Below are 18,547 nucleotides of genomic sequence, written 5' to 3'. Positions count from 1 at the left end.
CAGTGCCGCGCACTTTGAATGGCTGCATCTGTAGTCCACATGAAAGGTAGAAATATTCTCTTGTCTGTCTCTTGTTTGTATATAACTGAATGTCCCTGACAATGTACTGTTAGTTTTAATTTAAGAATGGCATTTGTGTTAAAATATGCCAGATAAGTTTATGTAACTGCTCATGTGACACTCAGTTGTAATTAGTCAAAAAATAAACTTGAAGAACAGCTGCAGGTTTGAATCTGAACATGTATCAGATTGCAGCGCCTTTTACTTCCATTGACAAATGATAGAGATTCGAAGAGAGATCCTTCAGACCAGCAAGCAAACCCATGGCTATTTCGGTTTTCTATCTAGGCAACGTCGGTGTCTGCAATAGCATAAATGAAAGCGTTATGTAATTTCTGCGGCTACATTTGTTGCACTTCATGCGCAGTGAGAGTGTTTCTCACACCAAATAAAAAGTCAACAATTAGCGATCAGGCCTTCTCCTCAGTTAATACACTGAAACCCTTTGATGTTAACAGTTCTTTACAGGCGTGCTTTACAAGAACCTATCGTGTCGGTTCTTTCAGCTTTATTAGGTTTTCAAAGGCATAAGTAGAACACCGGTCGTGCGAACACAAAACGTGTCGTTATCTGAAGAATTGATTTCCATGGCACAGGGTCCAAGCGATTTAGCGTTTTTATAGTACCAGAAAAAGGGGAAGCGGCACTTTGCCTTTGCTGCGCAGGCATACGGTGACGTACGGCAGACGCCGTAGTCGGCAGGATTCAAAACTGCGCGGGGAGTCCCCAACAGATTTTTAGTCTATCGCCTTAACCACTCGGCTACGACTACAGCAAGCTCTGCTGCCGCTGCATTGCATTCCTCCTACAATCTAACATGGAGTGCGAGGTGGCTGCGGAAACCTTTTCAAAGTCGCTCTCTGTTCAAAAAAAATGTTTGACAAAATACATGCCGGCAGACAGATACGCCTCCGAGGGTTTAAGGGCAGCTTCACGTTCGAATAATCAAGTCTCCCCGTCCGGATGTCAAAATGCAACTTTGGCAGACAGATAAAACATCAACAAATGAGAAATGTGGACAAGGATTTTACAAGCTGCACCACACTGCACTTTGAAAAGCTTTTACATTAGTGTTAGACGCGGGAATTGCCTTTGATTTACGCGCTTACGAAAGCCCTCAGCTCCTGAAGTTGAATATAATGCCGTTACGTGTCGAAGCAGTATTTTACGTCATCCTACCACTGCAACACGGGGCATATATGGAAATGAGCACACGCTACGAATCGTCTCAATCACTACCTAGAGATGTAAGGCGCATTGAAGGGTGCACCCCCATCGTTAATCGTTGCGCGTTTGTGAAAGGAAAGCTCTTGAGCAGTCTTTGAAACAGTTCGGATGAAACACTTGATTGCTTCCATGTGCATCTGGAATTGATTTCTTATTTTCATTTCACGCCGCCCAAAGCATTTCTAAAACAGCAGATTCGCGTTTGGGAATGCGTCCTGCTGTACAAATAAAACTGGTCTACGGGTCTGAAACCTGCTCCACGGAAAACACTTTTGTTGCGCTTTTGATTGTACTGTATAACGTCTAGAGGAATCACAAACTATTTGAGAGGCCATCATTCCAGGGGGAACTGACAAAGTCTATCTCTAAACACCTAGCGCAGTTTCTCGAGAGACTGTCAAAAATTGCTTTCTCCGTTTGCGTTGCAAGTAAGTGAAAGAGCAGTCTTAACCCAGAGCCACTTGGGAGCAGTGGCACGTAAATACTGTTCAATTCAATTCAATTCAATTCAAGGTGCTTTATTAGCATGACCAATGGGTACAATCAGTGTTGCCAAAGCAAATAAAATAATACAATTAACATAGAACAAAACATAAAATAAAATCTACAGACATATTACAGACATTTACAACAGAGACATGTCATAAAATATTTACATATACTGTAAACATATTGAGCATTATTGGGAGACAGGCTCACTGTTCCTCAGGCTGTGACAGGAGATCACATACTGGGCTGCCAGTTCAACTGAGTTCCCTCCTCCCTCTCCCAGTAGGATTGGGACCCGTTGTGATCTGGCAGGTGTGGGATCTCTGGGACTAGATTTCTGAATTTAGAGAAGGATGTTTCTCTAATCCCAGAGTATCTGTCACAGTGCAGTAGGAAGTGCATCTCTGCCTCTATTTCTCCCCGCTGGCAGTGGGAGCACAGCCCGTCCTCTTTGGGCAGCCAGGTCTGCCTGTGTCGCCCAGTTTCTATTGCCAGGCTGTGGTCACTGAGCCTTTACTTCCTCAGGGTCTGATTCTTTTTGTTGTTTCTTATCTTGGTCAAATATTCGGCTTGTGTGTATTGCCTGTTTAGGGTTCTGTAGCATTGCAGTTTATGTTGTGTTTGTGTGTGTGTGTCCCAGTGTGTGAGATATTGCTGTTTGGTCTGTGATGTGGTTGAGTCTGAGTTGTGGTGCTCTAGCAGTGCTGTCCTGATGCTGGTTAGTGTCAGTGTGGCTTGTGTCAGTGAGCCTCGGGACCAGCTGGCTCAGGGGGCTCTGTTTTGGGCTCAGCTCTTGGCTCAGCAGGGCTTTGTGGTGGTATGAATTTTGGTCACTGTTTTTTAGGTGTAGCCAATACTTTAATAATCTTTTTTGTATGTTTATCAATAGTGGGTACTGGCCTAATTCGGCCCTGCATCCGTTGTTAGGTGTTTTTCTCTGCACATGGAGGATGTTTCTACAGATCTCCATGTGCAGAGTTTCTGTGGGGTGTTTGTCCCATTGAGTGTACTCCTGGACTGTGAGGGGGGCCCACACTTCACTGCCGTATAGGGCAATGGGTTGGATTACACTTTTAAATATTTGGAACCAGATTCTTGTTGGTGGGTTGATGTTGAAGAGCCTCCTTATTGCGTAGAATGCCCTGAGTGCCTTCTCCCTCAGTGCCTTCACTGCCAGGTCAAAACTCCCAGATGAGCTGATGGTGAGACCGAGATATGTGTAGCTGGATGTATGCTCCAATGTGTTGCTGTTGAGTGTGAATTTGTTCCTGTTTCCCTGAGGTCTGGCTTTCTTCTGGAAAACCATAACTCTGGTCTTGTCCAGATTGACTGTCAGTGCCCAGGTCTGACAGTACTGCTCTAGCAGTGCCTGGTTCTGCTGCAGCCTCTGTTCTGTGGGCGACAGCAGGACCAGGTCATCTGCATAGAGCAGGAACATGATTTCTGTGTCATGTAGTGTGAGACCAGGAGCTGCAGACTTTTCCAACATTCCTGCTAATTCGTTGATATAGATATTGAACAGTGTTGGGCTCAGGCTGCAGCCCTGTCTCACCCCACGGCATTGGGTGGAGAATTTGGTCCTTTTGTTTCCAATTTTCACTGCACATTTGCTCTCTGAATACATTGATTTAATAATGTCGTACACATTGCCTCCTATGCCACTTTGGAGTAGTTTATAAAACAATCTTTCATGCCAAATCAAGTCAAATGCTTTTTTGAAATCGACAAAGCAGGCAAAAATTTTTCCTTTGTGTTTTTGGTGGACGTGTTTGTAGTGTGTGTAGGGTGTAAATGTGATCAGATGTGCGGTGATCTGGTAAGAAGCCAATCTGACTCTTACTCAGGACATTGTGTTCGGTAAGGAAGGCCACTATTCGTGTATTTAGGATACTGCAGAATACCTTCCCCAGGTTACTGTTCACACAGATGCCCCGATAGTTGTTGGGATAGAGTCTATCTCCACTCTTATAGATGGGCGTGATCAGTCCTTGGTCCCAGGCCTCGGGGAAACATCCGGCTGTCATGATAAGATTGAGGAGTTTGAGCAGGGCTTGTTGCAACTTTGGGCTGCTGTGTCTCAGCATCTCATTTATGACTCCATCTTGGCCACAGGCTTTACGTGGTCTGAGGGCCTGGAGTTTGTCTAGTAGCTCCTGCTCAGTGATAGGGGAGTCTAAGGGGTTTTGGTTGTCTTTGATAGCCAATTCAAAAATTTCGAGTTTTTCATAAATGGTGTTTTAGTCTGATTGATTTGTATTTGGGAGCCTTTGATAGTGATTTTCAAAGTATGTTTGCCAGATTGTTCCATTTTGGATGGCCAATTCTTCTGGTTTTGATTTGTTTAAATTGTTCCACTTCTCCCAGAAACAGTTCTGATTTAGTGTCTCCTCAATTTCTGCAAGTTGTTTGTTTATGTATGTGTTTCTTTTCTTTTTCAGCGTGTGTTTGTAAAGTTTTACCGTATCACAGTAGCTGAGGTTTAGTTTTGTGTTGTGTGTTTGTCTGTGTTTTTGATTTGAGAGTTTTCGTAGTGCATTTCTGATGTTTTTGCACTCCCTATCAAACCACTTTTCTTTTGCTTTTGTTTTTTGGTAGTTTTTTGATTTAGTTGTTTTTAGTTTAGATTTTGATGCCAGTTTGTGAAATAGGTGATTTAGTTTTTGTGTGGCCAAGTTTATGCCTAATTTGTTGGATTGATACGGAGTGTTTAGGAATGTGAATTTCTTCATCGCCCAGTACAGTTTGGTATCTGTCTAGGCTGTTTGTGTCCCATCTGTACGCCTGGTTGAGGTCATACAGCTGGCTGGGCTGTGTCAGTGTGTCTCTGTGCTGGTGTGCTCTCTTCATGTAGAGTGTGATCTGGCTATGGTCGGAGAGGAGTTTGTGGCCTGATAGTGAAGGCACTGATACAGAAGGGGTCCAGGTCGGTGATGGCGTAGTCCACCACACTGCTGCCCAGAGCTGAGCTGAAGGTGAACCTGCCTAGAGAGTCCCCTCTAGTGCTGCCTTTGACGATGTACAGGCACAGCCCTTGACAGCTGGAGCAGCTCGCACCGGTGCTGTTGACCGTGGTGTCATGGCTGCACCTGTGTGAGGTGACTGGTGTGTGGTACAGAGGGGATTGTCCGAATACATGAGTGTTTCCCTGTGTGTTAGTAAAGTCTGCCAGTGTGCCTGTTTGTGCATTGAGGTCACCACAGAGCAGCACGTTTCCCTGGCCCTGGAAATGACCGATCTCCGTGTGGAGACTGGGGAGAATTCCCCCACTGTAGTAAGGGGATTCTGAGGGTGGGATGTAGACAGCACACAGAAAAACCTCATTTTCTGTACATATGGTATTTCTTTTGATTTTAAGCCAAACTTGTGACTCTTCTCTCTTAACTAATTGTATGGAGTGACTGAGCTCCACTCTGTACCACACAATGATCCCCCCAGAGTCTCTGCCCCGGGTGATTTGTTTTTTTTTGACAAAGGGCACCATGATCTCCTTGTAGCCGGGGGGACAGTGGGTAGCCAAGTCTCCCTGACACCATGTCTCCTGTAGGATCATGATGTCTGTCTCCTTTACATTCTTCATAAAGTCAGGATCAGTGTTCTTCAGCCCAAATGCTGACAAGCCCAGACCCTAAATGTTCCATATACTTATCGTTAGAGATCTCATTGTTATCGTTTGAATTATCTTTGTTTTTTTGTTTGTTTTTGCTTTCTGGAACTGTAACAAATTTGTGTCGGACACTTACATCATCAACAAAAACAGTATTGTCTGTCGCTGTGGGTGGTGGTAGTTTAGCTCATAAGCCGGGTGCAGATGAGGTTCAGGAGCTGCCAGATTTCTCCCAGCTCCAAACCGCTCGGGACTGCTGGTCTGGCCAGGGCTGCGGCGTAGCTGTGCAGGAGGGGCTCGGTCCAGCTCTGCTGTTGTGCTGGGTGGGGGTTTGTGGATTGGCCTGGTTCAGCTGCTGGTCTGGCTGAGGGGCATGGGGTGAGGCGCTGGTTCTGGTCCCGTTCGGTCGTTGGTCTGGGTTGGAGGGCTGTAGGATGGGGCTGGTTCTGTTCTTTGTGGGTTGAGCTGGTCTGGGGTGGGGGTGTGGGTGTTGGGGTGTTCCTCTGGTAGTCCTGCTGTTTCTCTCTGGGGTGCTGTTTGGGTGTCTGCCCAGTGTGGTGTCTTTCAGAGTTTTTGTGAAGAGTTCGATGGTCTGTTTTTTGAGGTGTTTATGGTCATGTAGATGCTGTGATCCAAGGGTGGGGTGATGGGCCAGGTGGACGTTTGGGAGCAGGGCACAGCACTGTGAGATCTCAGCTTTGATTCTCTGGATGGTGTGGTGCTGCTCATCCTGTCTTGACAGCAGGGTGGAGATGACAATTGGGCGCGAGGGAACTCCTGTATGGCCCTCTCTGCCACTCTTCTAATGGACTGGGCCACCTGCTCCCTCCAGGTCCTCAGATCGTTGGTGCCGGTGTGGATGATGATGTGCCGTGGGGCTCCCAGGACAGACCTGGACAGCAGCTGCAGGGCCTTCTCCGTCGTCGGACACCAGAGCTTTGCTGTTTGTAGTCCCGGGAAGAGCCTGTGCTCATCAATGTACTTCCCGTTGGAGTCAATGAGAAGGGCTACTTCCGTGCATCTGCCTCTGGTGTCTGGTGTGCTGCCAGGCGGGGGGCTGCATGGGGGGTGCAGTGTGTGAGGTGGAGGTGTTGGGTGGGGCCGTCTCTGGGACTGGGTGTGTGTGTGGGTCACCCTGAGTGTTTGGCAAGGTGGATGTGCTTTTGGGGAGTGATGTTGTGAGTGGATCTGGGATGCCGGGGGGTGCAGTGGGTGTGGTGTTTGCTACGGTGGGGGTATTGGGTAAGTGGGAGTTGGTGGTGGAGGTTGTAGGGATGTCAGGTTGTGTGGGGGTCGGTGTGTCTTTGCGGGTTGGGGGTGGGTGTTGTGTGTTGTGTGTTCTGGGCCTCAGGGCTGTTCTGTTGCAGTCGGGGCTGCAGTGGGAAGTAGTGAGTTTCCTCAGCTGTTCTTTGAGGGTCTTGCTTGTCCTCTCCGCGAGCTGCACCTCCTCTCTCAGCTCTGCTACTTCCGACTGCAGCTTACTGTTGTCCTGCAGCAACTCTTCCATCTGTGCCCTGAGCTGTTTGTTGGAGGTTTTGCATTCGTTCCTGTGTTTGTTAACCTCATCTCTTAGCTGTTGTGCTGTCTGCCCCTCTGTGAGTCTCCCCAGCATCAGTTCCTTGGACTCAGTGAAGTCCAGCTCCAGAGCAGAGAGTTTCTCTCTCAGGAGGCGGGCTGTGCTGTGGTCATAGGGGGGTTGGTGTGGGCCGTGTGTGTCTGGGTGGTGTGATTTAGTGTTGCCTAGGGCTACACTCTTGCTGATCTGTTCTGTAGCTGTGGCTGTGTTCATGGGCTCAGAGTCAGGTGGAGCTGAACTCTCCGGTGTGGTAGGCATCAGGCTACTGGGTCTCTCTCCTGTTTCTGGGGGAGGTTTCTCCAGGTCAGCCTGTGATTTCAGGTCCGTGAACTTTTCCTCAAATAGCTCCAGAGCAGCCTCACTGCCCTTTATCATCACTGTACCATTGTGGTAAGTGTTGACGGTCAGGACAGTGTCTTCTAGCTCGCTGTCACCCCCTATGGAGATTTGCCTGCCTTTGCTGATGCCCCTTCTCGTGGTGTTTGTATATGTCTTGCACACAGCTGTGTGCCAGGCATTTGGGTGCTCAGTAAAGAAGAGCAGGTTTTAATGTGTTTTTCTCCTGCCTGGCAGTAGTCAGCGATAAGGGTCTCTGGATTTTCCTTCATCCATGTGTCTTTGTACTGTTTCCTGGTCTTAACGGTTTTCGCGTCCTCAGGGTATTGGAGTACTGTGCTGAGAGGGCAGGGCTGGTCCAGTGGGGCTGTCTTCTGCTCTGTACTCATCTTGCTTCTTTTAAATACAATTGGCCCAGGTGAGAAGAGCAAAAAGACAGCCTGGCTAGGGCGTTTTGAATACAATCAGCCCCACTGTTGCTTGGGAACAGGTTCTTCAACTTTGGCCTTTTGAGTTTAATGGGCCCAAGTGGTATTTGGTTTAGTTTAAACTTTAAGGTAACTTTTTCTAAAGACTTTTTTTTTACTTTTATTTAGTAAATCAGTTCAATTTTAGAGGCCTCTTCAAATAAGGAGAAGAAAGATCAGGGCTTACCCATTGTTTTTCATGCTTATGGCTGAGTTCTTGGCTTCTCTTGATGCTGCTTGTATTTTCCCTTTCCTTCTTGTTTCCTTTGGTGTACTTTTTATTTCTTTCTTGTCTTCTTATTCTATTTCCTTGTTTTAATTGTTCCTTTTTTCTGTTTGCTCCTCTTCATTTCTTGAAGATTTTTCTCTTTGAAGTTTTTCCTCAGGTCCTTTATCTTCAGGTGTAGCTGTGTCTTATAGTTGGTCTTCAGATTTTCAGATGTTTGCTTTGTTGTTTTTTTTTCAATGATAATTTCAATGATTTTTCTTTACTTCTTTGGTTTTCTTTAGTTTTTGTTAGATGTTGCCTTATTCCTAGACTATTTGTTCAGTTACAGAAAACAATAAAATCTCAAAGAAATTAGGAGCTCAACTTCTGAGCTGCCTCTCTCTCTCTCAGTAAATACTGTTACTGTCACTGCTCGATACCGATGTTAGCCTACTATACCATCTTCAGCCACAGCTAGAAAATGTACTGCTCTAGTACCGGAGCAAAAGAAAGCAAGGCCAACTTTGAATGGGCACATGTGTCAAATGCTGAATGTGACAAGGATGGGATTCAAACCCATGCATGCAAAGCCCAATGAATTAGCAGTCCATTGCCTTAACCACTTGGCCACCTCGTCAAGGAAACTGGGCTGTCCGTACATGTGTTGGCGTGCTCCAGATGATCTTTTTTTTTTCCCTTGTACTCGAAGGGTCATTTTTCTGTTCCACATGCGATTTCAACATTTTCTTTGGGAGATATCAAGCCACCAAGCCACTGCTGTGCTTCAGTGGCCGGTGTGGAGTTCAGTGGCCCTGTTGTACACGGAAAGCACATTGAGCTCCTTGGACATGAAAAGTTCCAGATAAAAGCCATTTGTCATCCTTTCTCTTGGTGTCGATGTTGCTTTTGTATGTAAAGGTGGCAACTTGCTCAGCGAGCAGGCGGAGCGCGCACCGAATGCAGATGTCTCAGAGTGGTGTGTCCAAGTAGTTGTAAAAGGACAGCACTCCAGGGGTGCTGTGGCTTAGTTGGTTAAAGTGCCTGCCTAGTAAACAGGAGATCCTGGGTCCGAATCCCAGCGGTGCCTTTTTTTTCTGTCTTCTCGTACAGAACTGGTCATTATGGACAACCTCCTACGGCTAGACTTAATTAAATGCAAGTATTCATTTCCTGTCTTGAACGACTTTTTTTTAAATGGATGCAACTTGCAAAAGATGAAATACAAACCTTGCTAATCTGCGCTCGTGGCTGGCAAAAAAAAGTCAGCAATGTTTTCTCATTAACCTTAACCCTGCGAATGGAGAATAGTTAAATGACCAAGTCTATGCAGCTTAATCGGTCCGCACATCGGGCTCTTAGGGTGGTGAATCACGCTCACCCCAGTCCTTAATCTTTTAAAGAGGATAAAAAATTGAACCTAGCCGCCACATCTCATACATTCTGTTCAGTGATATAAAGGTAACATCTATCCTCGCTCCAGAGAAAATCACACGTTTAGGGCATTTTTTTTTTCACTTTACCATGAGTCGGGCTCGGCTGCACAGAGGCGAGAGCAGAGCAATGAGGTCACGGGGACAGGGTAGTCACACACTGGCGGTTTAAACACGCGGAAGATCACTGAGGGATCTATATGGACCCTCCGTGCGCCATCAGTCCGCACTCTGGACTCTGAATCCTGCCATCCGAGTTTAGATCTTGGCTGAACCTGAGCCGCAGTTCCTTCTTAAAACGTAATCTGGTGAGCGTTTTATAGAATCGTTCTTGTATGGATTCAGAACTAGCAATACATCAGGAACGAACCGGTCTTCTTCCTGTCTAAAGAGTGTGACCTGCTTGGACCCGCAGTCGCTTTTCTCATGTGCACAAACTCTCACTAGTAAGCCAGAACTAACTAGCTGGTCTTCAGAGAGCCTACTACCAGAGCGTCGCAGCAGGAATCTCTCCCACTTCCCTCATGCCAAACCAGCACTGCCTGACACTAGGCCAAAGAATGCTGATTGGACACAGCAACAAGCCTGCCACTGTTTCTTTGTGTCCACGGGAGATCTGAATCCACACAGATTGGATGAGTATTCAATATTCTGAGTTACAGCTCGAGAATTCAATTGTTACCTCAACCCCAGTTGATATCAGTTTAATTCCTATGAGTGATGTACTTGCTTTTGAGTATCTAGTGTAGAAACTGAAATCAAAGCTCATTAACGAAATGGTATAAATGAATGGTATACTGAATGTATGTCCCTCTTGGTTTGTAACTCTTCGTGATCGAATATATACCTTTTGTATTCTGCTAACCCTCACTATAAGATCTGTTATGTTTATATACACATTTTATGCCTTAATAAATGTATTGTTGTGTAATAGTATCCGTGTGTGTGTGTGTTATCCCGCAAGGTTGGTTTTCTAATAGCCATCAAAGAATCATTTTGTGACTTACTGCTACAATTAATAATTGTCCCTGTAATGCACAAAACCCCTACATTTATTGGTGCCTCATGAGAGGATGCCTACAAACTCAAACTCAGTGACTGACTACAGAAAGTGATAAATAGCACTAAAGTATCTGCCAACGTGCACTAGAACAGTCCAGAATGCTGGTTCTGCTGGCGATCCTCTCCTGGGTCCCTGCTCTGGACATCCCTTCCCCCACCTCTCTGGGCAGACCAGACACCCGCATTGCAGCTTTTCACCACTACCGTATTTTTTTATTTATTTTACCTTATACGGCATCCAAAGTTTCATCTAAATGCTCAGAATACCCCATTTCTGGTACCAAAATTTGTAGCCTGGCAAAGAACACACCGTACTACAATGAATTTAAATGGGGATTTTTTAATTCTGGATCTGCATGAAATCATAAAAATGAGGGGTTGTATTATTTTCTGTTACAGAACTTAGATTGGATGCAGTATAACCTTTAACTCAAAAGCTTCACATAGATATACCTGGAGATATACACACACCAGGATGCACAAAGAGCTACTATAGCTCTTTGTTATTATATATACTATAATAACAAAGACAAAGCAAAAAATATGGTAGTGGCAATTTCCTCTTTGATCTCGCCTAATCCAAGATGCACAGAACATCAGTCTTATTTGAACATGCTCTTTGCATTCACATCATGTGTAGCCACAGACCACGCTCAACTGTACGATGTCCACTCCCACAGTTACTGGCGTGCTGATGTCACTCATACGTGCATGTCTTAAAGAGACAGCTACCAATTTCAGTGTCAGATTTCAAATATCCCCTCCATAACCACCTGGTTACACAGTCATCGCTCAGAATCCCCAGTAAGATTCTCCCCAATTCAGTTTTGCAGTGCTTTAGCTCTTTCAAAGGGTTGGGCTTTGCTAGTCGCATTCCTAGGTTCATCACAGCATTTGAAAATATTCACCAATGTGTTGGCTGGGAATCAAACCTGGGTCAACTGCTTGGAAGGCAGCTTTGCTCACCACTATACCACCAACGTACACAACCAGAAGCCATGGAGCACACCATCAGAGAATGCTCACGATATCGGAAGCTGTCTCTGGGACGTGCTGATTCCACATATTGTGAATAAATCATGATATTGTTAGTAACTGTAGCTAGACGTTCAAATGAGTTTCATGGCCAGATGGACTGTTTCCTCGAGTGGTATAGTATTGCAGTGAGACAGCACGATGCCTGCAAGACTATGTCACGCTAAACGCCACAGATTATGATTGTCCATTCGTGTCAGTCGTCCTGCAGCTACAGGAAGAGAGACACAAACATGCTGCAATGCTTTCAGGACATTAGGATTTGTTTGTGCAACATCCGAGAAGAGTACTTGTGGCTTCAATGTGAACTGTACGTGCCTGCCCCCTTTCATCTGTAGTGCATGAATTCCTCCCGGCATGCACCGGGGTAAAGTTTGATAACGATTTTGGCATGCCAGTAGCGTTTTCACGAAACCTCCTAGGGTTACGAGAACACTTGCTTTGTGTATAAAGTACATTGTGACTGTTTTCACAGCCTTCACTTTGTCGTTTTTATGACATTTTTTTTGACAACTCACTAATATTCTCTTGTCCATATCAACACAATGGAAACACAGAACGCCTTCAAACCAGATGCATTTTAAAGAAGACCCCTTTATTTCAGTATATTACCTGTAGTGCTATAGTCAAAAAATCATTAAAAAATAAAGAAAAGTTCACAACACAAAACAAAGCTGGGAAAGGTCAGAGGACCGGCCTAGTATGTGAAACACTTAGCTGCAGCATTGTGGGTGTTGTGCTTAAAAAGAAATTGAGTCATGAAGAAGACCCCACTATCCCAGTGTATTGCATGTCTCATGGTGCCAATATAAAACAAAAAGGTTTCACAAGCCAAAGCAAGGCTTGGAAAGGTCAGAGGACCTGCTTAGTGTGTAAAACACTTACTTGCAGCATTGTGGGTGCTGTGGTTTGAATGCTATTGTCTTCTGAACAGCATTCCCCTATCCCAGTGCATAGTGCCACATTAAATAAAAGCACGAGAAAAAGAGATTCAGAACGCAAAGCTGTGTCAGCCTCCTGTGTAAAAAATCGGTTGGTACATCATGGGAGCTGTTTTTAATATGCTGCTGAGTAAAGAATATTCTTAATTTTCCTGCTGTCAGCAGTATTGTGTATATAGTTGACCCTTACCTGAATGAAAACAGGATACAAACAAAGGGTTTCAGAAATCAAACAAAGCTTTGGTCCCATGCTTACAGTCTGGGGAATTGGAGACTGCACTGTTCTGCTTCCTATGGTGATATACAGGTTTTTCGCACAAAACCGTATTGAGCAGTCTTTCTCACATTGTGAACGTGTGTATAGAGTGGTCCACCAGGTTACAGTTAGTGCGTAATTATGCATCATTGAAAAACCGGAGGTTTAAAAAAAGATAATTGGCTCACTGATAGTTTGATGTAGAGAGTGTGAAAATTTTCATAAGTCATAGTCTTTAAAATGCATTTGGTTTGAAGGCGTTCTGTGTTTCCATTGCGAAGATATGGAGAAAAGAATATTCGTGCGTGCTCAAAAAAATGGCTTAAAAATGACAAACAGATGGAGCCATTCAAAGTGCGCGGCACAGACACGTACAGCGGGTAATTGCCTACGTCCTTGCAAATTGTGACACACGATGACGCGCAATACTGTGGTACGTGATTGGTAGACCGACAGGGGCACTCTTGGTGCATTGGTCGGTCGTAGAAAGAACAGTTATTTATGGGGGTGGGTGGGTCTTTCACAGAGGCTCAGGACAAACCCCCCGCCTGAATGTCTACTGTGTGCGTTCAGACAGTCACAGGTCAAGAGCCAGGCAGGAGGACAATGGACAGAAGAGCCAACAAACTAAAAATAAAATAACAAATATGAAAAAGCCGCCATCTTTTTCTTTTTGACATTTTCCGACTTTCATGCAAGCCAGGACATAGTTGCTCGTAGGTACTTGTGGATTCAAATACTCTATCGGATGCTTTGATAAGTTTTTGCAATTTGATTGTCGTCCTGTCAGCCTGTTTTGTTTTTTTTCAATCTAGTGATGGAAAGTATAAGGGAAATGATGGAGCAATCAATAACTGCTCTGGAAAAATGACAGAAAAAAATGGCCCGTCACTAAGGACATTTGTGAAGCAGAGGAGTGACATCACCACAAAGGCGACATATTCTGCTGATCGTTTTGGTGAATAATGATTGAGGCACGTTAAGAGAAAGTTAGCTGCGCCAGCATGCGTAGGCTGCAAAGGATCAAGCAGAGCTTTACTCCATGCTGAAAAGAGAAGAAAAGAAACAAGACGTTTCAGCTGTGGAGCCTTCTGCGCCATCTTCTTTAGCGGTGATGATGTTTACATTGGAAAAACTGAGACATGCATTCTCAGGGGGGCTTGGACCACCAACCTTTCAGATTATAGCCAAACACACTAACCAATTGCGCCACAGAAACTGACTGCCTTTTTCCCTCCCTACATTGCAGGTTGATAGTCAAAGAAAACAATCACTTGCGCTTCTTGCAGCCAGCAATATTTTTCCACTGACAACCAAGAAATGGATTTCATCTTTCACAAACTGTATGGATTTCTTCAAAAACAAGTTATTCCAGAAATGAAATGTATTCTTGCATTAAACTGAACCAAGCTGTACACGTTTGTCTGAAATGATACATTCGGCACAACAAGACACGGAGAAAGGCACCGATGGTATTCAGATCCAGGATCTCCTGTTTACTAGGCAGGCACTTTAAGCCACTAGGGAACTGCGCCAGCGGAGCACCACGCTTTTACAGACACTTGGACACATCTGCGTTCGGTTTGCACTTAACTTGCTCTCTGAGCCCGTTGCCTCCGTCCCATTTAATAGCAGAACTGACGCCAAGAGAAATGATGAGAAATGGCATTTATCTGGCACTTTTCATGTCCAAGGAGCTCAGTGCCCTTGACACCTCCCCAAGGCGACAGAGCTGTGCATTCTTTGGCGACACCGTTTTTTCTTTTGTTTTATTTCTATACTTATACAGAACAGAACTGGAGAGCAGCTGATTTTGTGCTCAGAAGGGTGGGGAGGACTCAGCATTGCTGTTGCTTTAATTAGTATGAACTGCAGGGGATCTGAATCAGAACATGTCAGTTAGTTAGATCATTGTCAACATGTAGGCCACGTTAATATAGAATTATTACTTTGTCTGTCTCTTCTTTGTACAGATGCAGCTATTCAAAACAAACGGGCGATACTGCATTATTTTGCAGTGCACTTGACGCAGTGTAACACAAGTTACAGTATTAATACTGTAAATTCTCGCATAGTGCCGCAAGATACCATGTGGTACCACAAATTAAATAATAATATCCGGAATTTCCGCAAGGTGGAGCTAATAAAGCTCAACCTTTCATGTGTGAGCTGTCGCCATCAAAGTCTTTACCGAAGATATTACTTATAGTATTAATAATCAATGACCTTGGACAAGCTGAAAACTCAAAGTATTGCCCTAGTCCACATTCTTTTTTTCATTGACCGTCTTTGTAAAAGTAACACCACAGCATTTCACAATCACGCATTTGTTTCCAATCATGCAAAGTACAGTAATTTATGAGAATCTCCGATTCACCATGCCTTTCACATGCTCATAAAAGAGATTGATTTAGGAACATAAACATATTACTGTATGCAAAATGTACTGTATACAGTATGTATATGTATATTTAATGTCTTTACTGTGCCTGTTTTAGTATTGAATATTTATATGGAATTTTACCACTGAAGGGAAATCTTAGTAGCTGAGCATAAAAAGAATAGGAGCATACTGTAACGTGTGTGAAGGCCATGAACGATATTAATTTTGGAACATAAACATACAGTATATGGCTGGTCTCGGTACTTTAAAGAAAAAATACACACCAGTATTCCATTTCTCCCTAAACATTTTAAGCATCGAAGTCTTTAACTAACATGTGAAATAACATGTGTATAAAAAGTGGTAGTTTTAAGCTTTTCTGCGAATATACTCGATACCGGAGTCAACAAGCATTCTTTTAGAATTTGATTAATAAGGAATATAATATGGAATCGCGTATCCAAAGAAATTAATAACGATATAATTATATTCATGTACCGCAACACAAGAATAGTACATGCTGTACAATGTCTGTTGATACTGTTTGTGTAAGGCTGTTTCACCTCTCCTCACACAACCTTGTGGGTGGTCCTGTGTTCTAGGTGCCCCCCTACTAAACCAGAAGTTGTGTGTTCAAATCCAGTGGTGCTGTGACTTTTCTTTTAACACACATTTCTTTGAAAAAACAGAATAGCAATGTTATGGACAATTAATTGACAATAAATATAGAAAAGCACATATTCAATTTGGGAAATAGTTTTAATATGTAGATAGTTCCCTGGTTCTGCACCCCTGGGTGTTTCTCTCTCTCTCGCTTGTTCGCTCGCTCGCCCTCTTTCTCTCTCCCTCGCTTGCCCTCCCCCCTCTCTCTCTCTCAATTCAATTAAATTCAAGGTGCTTTATTTGCAGGGCTCGTTGTGTGTCTCTCTCTGGTCGGGTTGCAGGAGAGCTCGCTGGCAGGTGGTGACGGAGAAGAAAATAAAGGCAGCTTTTAACTCCGCAAGTCTGAGTTTTTGGGTCCGTCCTATCCGAACCCGAAATTGTTACACTATCATTCTGTCCATCGAAAACCTGTTTATATGTGACCTTTCAGAACACCTGTCTGTTTTCTTCCTAGCACAATTTATGAGCACTCTGTGATTAAATTAATTCTCATTACATTATCATTCTCACTGTGCATAACAAGGAAGATTAATAAACATAAGGTTTTTTAATGACAATCTATTGTTTATCTCATGGATAAATAGTCAAGTCTAGCCAAAAGAGAAAACATCGACTTTATTTAATCTCCAGCGAAAGTATTAATGGTTTTTAATTACCATACTTTTATGGTACATGACTTTGCTAAAATGTATTTAAAAATAAAAACGATTACAAACGCCAGCGGAGAGAGAGAGAGACACACACACAGTTTTTCATTGTCAAAAAGTAATTGTTTTTTACTTTGTCAACACCCAGACGAACGCAAATGCGTTTTTAATAAAATGCTTTTATTCAATCTTTATCAGACTCACATTCCTGAATGTCCCCCGCCCTGGTCAACAATCCTAGGAAGAACACGAAACAGCCTGTTAATAAAATTGTTACAATTTTGTTCGGTCAGTTCTTCCTCCCAGAATTTGTAGATCGCATCGATCAGATCTTGCTTTCAGAGATCAACAGTTAGTTATAAAAATAATGTGCATAGTCGTATTTACATGCAAGAAAAGTATTTTTAGAAAGTTATTTACCTTTGAATCGTCCTCGGTTTAGATTCTCTTTGCCTCCTCTCCCCTTTATAATGTCATCTCACTGTGTTTTCACAAACGAAGATGTCCATCGAAGCCAAATGCCTGTCTCGTGTTGACTTCCCGTTTCTTTTCATCTTCATTATTTGGTGTGAGAGAGTCTTCGTTATTTTGGCCATAGTCCTCCTTACCAAAGCGATACAGTGGTGCAGCTTGAAGTCTGTACCTGTATACGGTATGGTACAGATAAAACTTACACCATACCGATGAGCTAATACCAGGGAAAGACACTCCTATTTTATTTAAAATACAATACGCCAGCAAATGTGTCTGATGCATTAGCAAGTTTAAAAAAATTGCATCGAAAAGCCAGGCGTAACAATTGTTCCTTTTTCTGATCACTCACTGTCTGGATACCCGTCTCACCTGCCCTATTCTTTGTTTTCTTGTTATTTACTGAGTATGCCTGCTGCGATCCACTCCTGCCCTCACACCGAAAGAAGACTATTTTACATTTCTTTGTGCAGTCCATAGTGCAATTAACCCTTGCTAATACATTTGTGGCCTTTTCAAAGTCTGTGCTGTCCTCTGAAAGCGAGATGATCTCTGGTTCTTTGACAAAACAGGGCTCGCCAGATAATGTGAAAAAGACACGAATTGAAAGCTTTTTCTATAGCTTTTAAAGTCGTGCAATGTGTAAGCAGGAACACATCATTATATCTTATATATGAAAAATACACAATATAGCTCCCAAACAAACGCAAACGTGTTTTTAATAAAATGTTTTTATTCATTCACAATCTAACTTGCATACTGTAACTCACATTCCCGAGTGCCCCCCACCCCGTCTGACAATTTCAGGAAGACTAAGGAAGGACTAAGGAAGTTGTCATCTGTTGTTGAAGCTCTGTGAGCTCGGTGACTTTGAGACCACTTGTTATCCCAAGTTGTTTGATTCGCCACAATTCAAAAAGAGAAAAAAAGCTGACTGACAAGATTTAAGATGTGGCTGTCAATGTTAGATTAAAAAAAAACACATTGCCCGACGTTAGTTACATTGCTTGAAAAATAATTTTATTTTGAGAGACTGAATAAGTCATTCAAGTGTTTTTTAACTTCCTGAAAAACAAGTAATAATTTAACAATATGTGCAACTGTTTTATGATATGTCGCTGTTGTGAATGTCTGTGGAGTGTATTTTATTTGCCTGTCCTGGCTGGTGGAGCTCATCCAGCTGTGTCTGGATATCTTGGTCAAATATTCGGCTAGTGTGTATTGTCTGTTTAGGGTTCTGTAGCATTCCACACGGCTGGACAGCTTGTTCCCCCCTCCCGCCCCTCTCTGTGTACAGTAGAGCCTCCTGTACTGGCTGGAGCCAGCCAGGAGAGGCAAATAAGATACACTCTACAGACATTCACAACAGCGACTGTCAGAAGATAGGACACAGCGACTCAGACACCCGTTGAATGGAAAGGGGCACTTTAATGTTCTGTAAGGCTAACATTAAAGCTAATACTTTAATATTCTTTTCTGTATGTTTAACAATAGTGGGTACTGGCCTAATTCGGCCCTGCACCTGTTCTTAGGTGTTTTTCTCTGCACACGGAGGATGTTTCTACAGATCTCCATGTGCAGAGTTTCTGTGGGGTGTTTGTCCCATTGAGTGTACTCCTGGTCTGTGAGGGGACCCCACACTTCACTGCCGTACAGGGCAATGGGTTGGACTACACTTTCAAATATTTGGAG

The 18,547-nt window shown here is 43.7% G+C and overlaps 1 non-coding gene across 1 annotated transcript; it reads right to left on the bottom strand.

Annotated features, from left to right (window-relative positions):
- Nucleotides 1–750: 750 nt before the first annotated feature.
- Nucleotides 751–832, bottom strand: trnaf-aaa (transfer RNA phenylalanine (anticodon AAA)). Its single transcript has one exon. It is a non-coding gene; the product is annotated as a tRNA-Phe (tRNA).
- Between the last annotated feature and the right edge of the window lie 17,715 nt (nt 833–18,547).

Source organism: Atractosteus spatula, unplaced genomic scaffold (assembly GCF_055471065.1).
Source record: "Atractosteus spatula isolate fAtrSpa1 unplaced genomic scaffold, fAtrSpa1.hap1 Scaffold_47, whole genome shotgun sequence".
Taxonomy (NCBI): domain Eukaryota; kingdom Metazoa; phylum Chordata; class Actinopteri; order Semionotiformes; family Lepisosteidae; genus Atractosteus; species Atractosteus spatula.
Note: the sequence above shows the minus strand (reverse complement) of the source record. Positions and strands in the feature narration are given on the sequence as shown.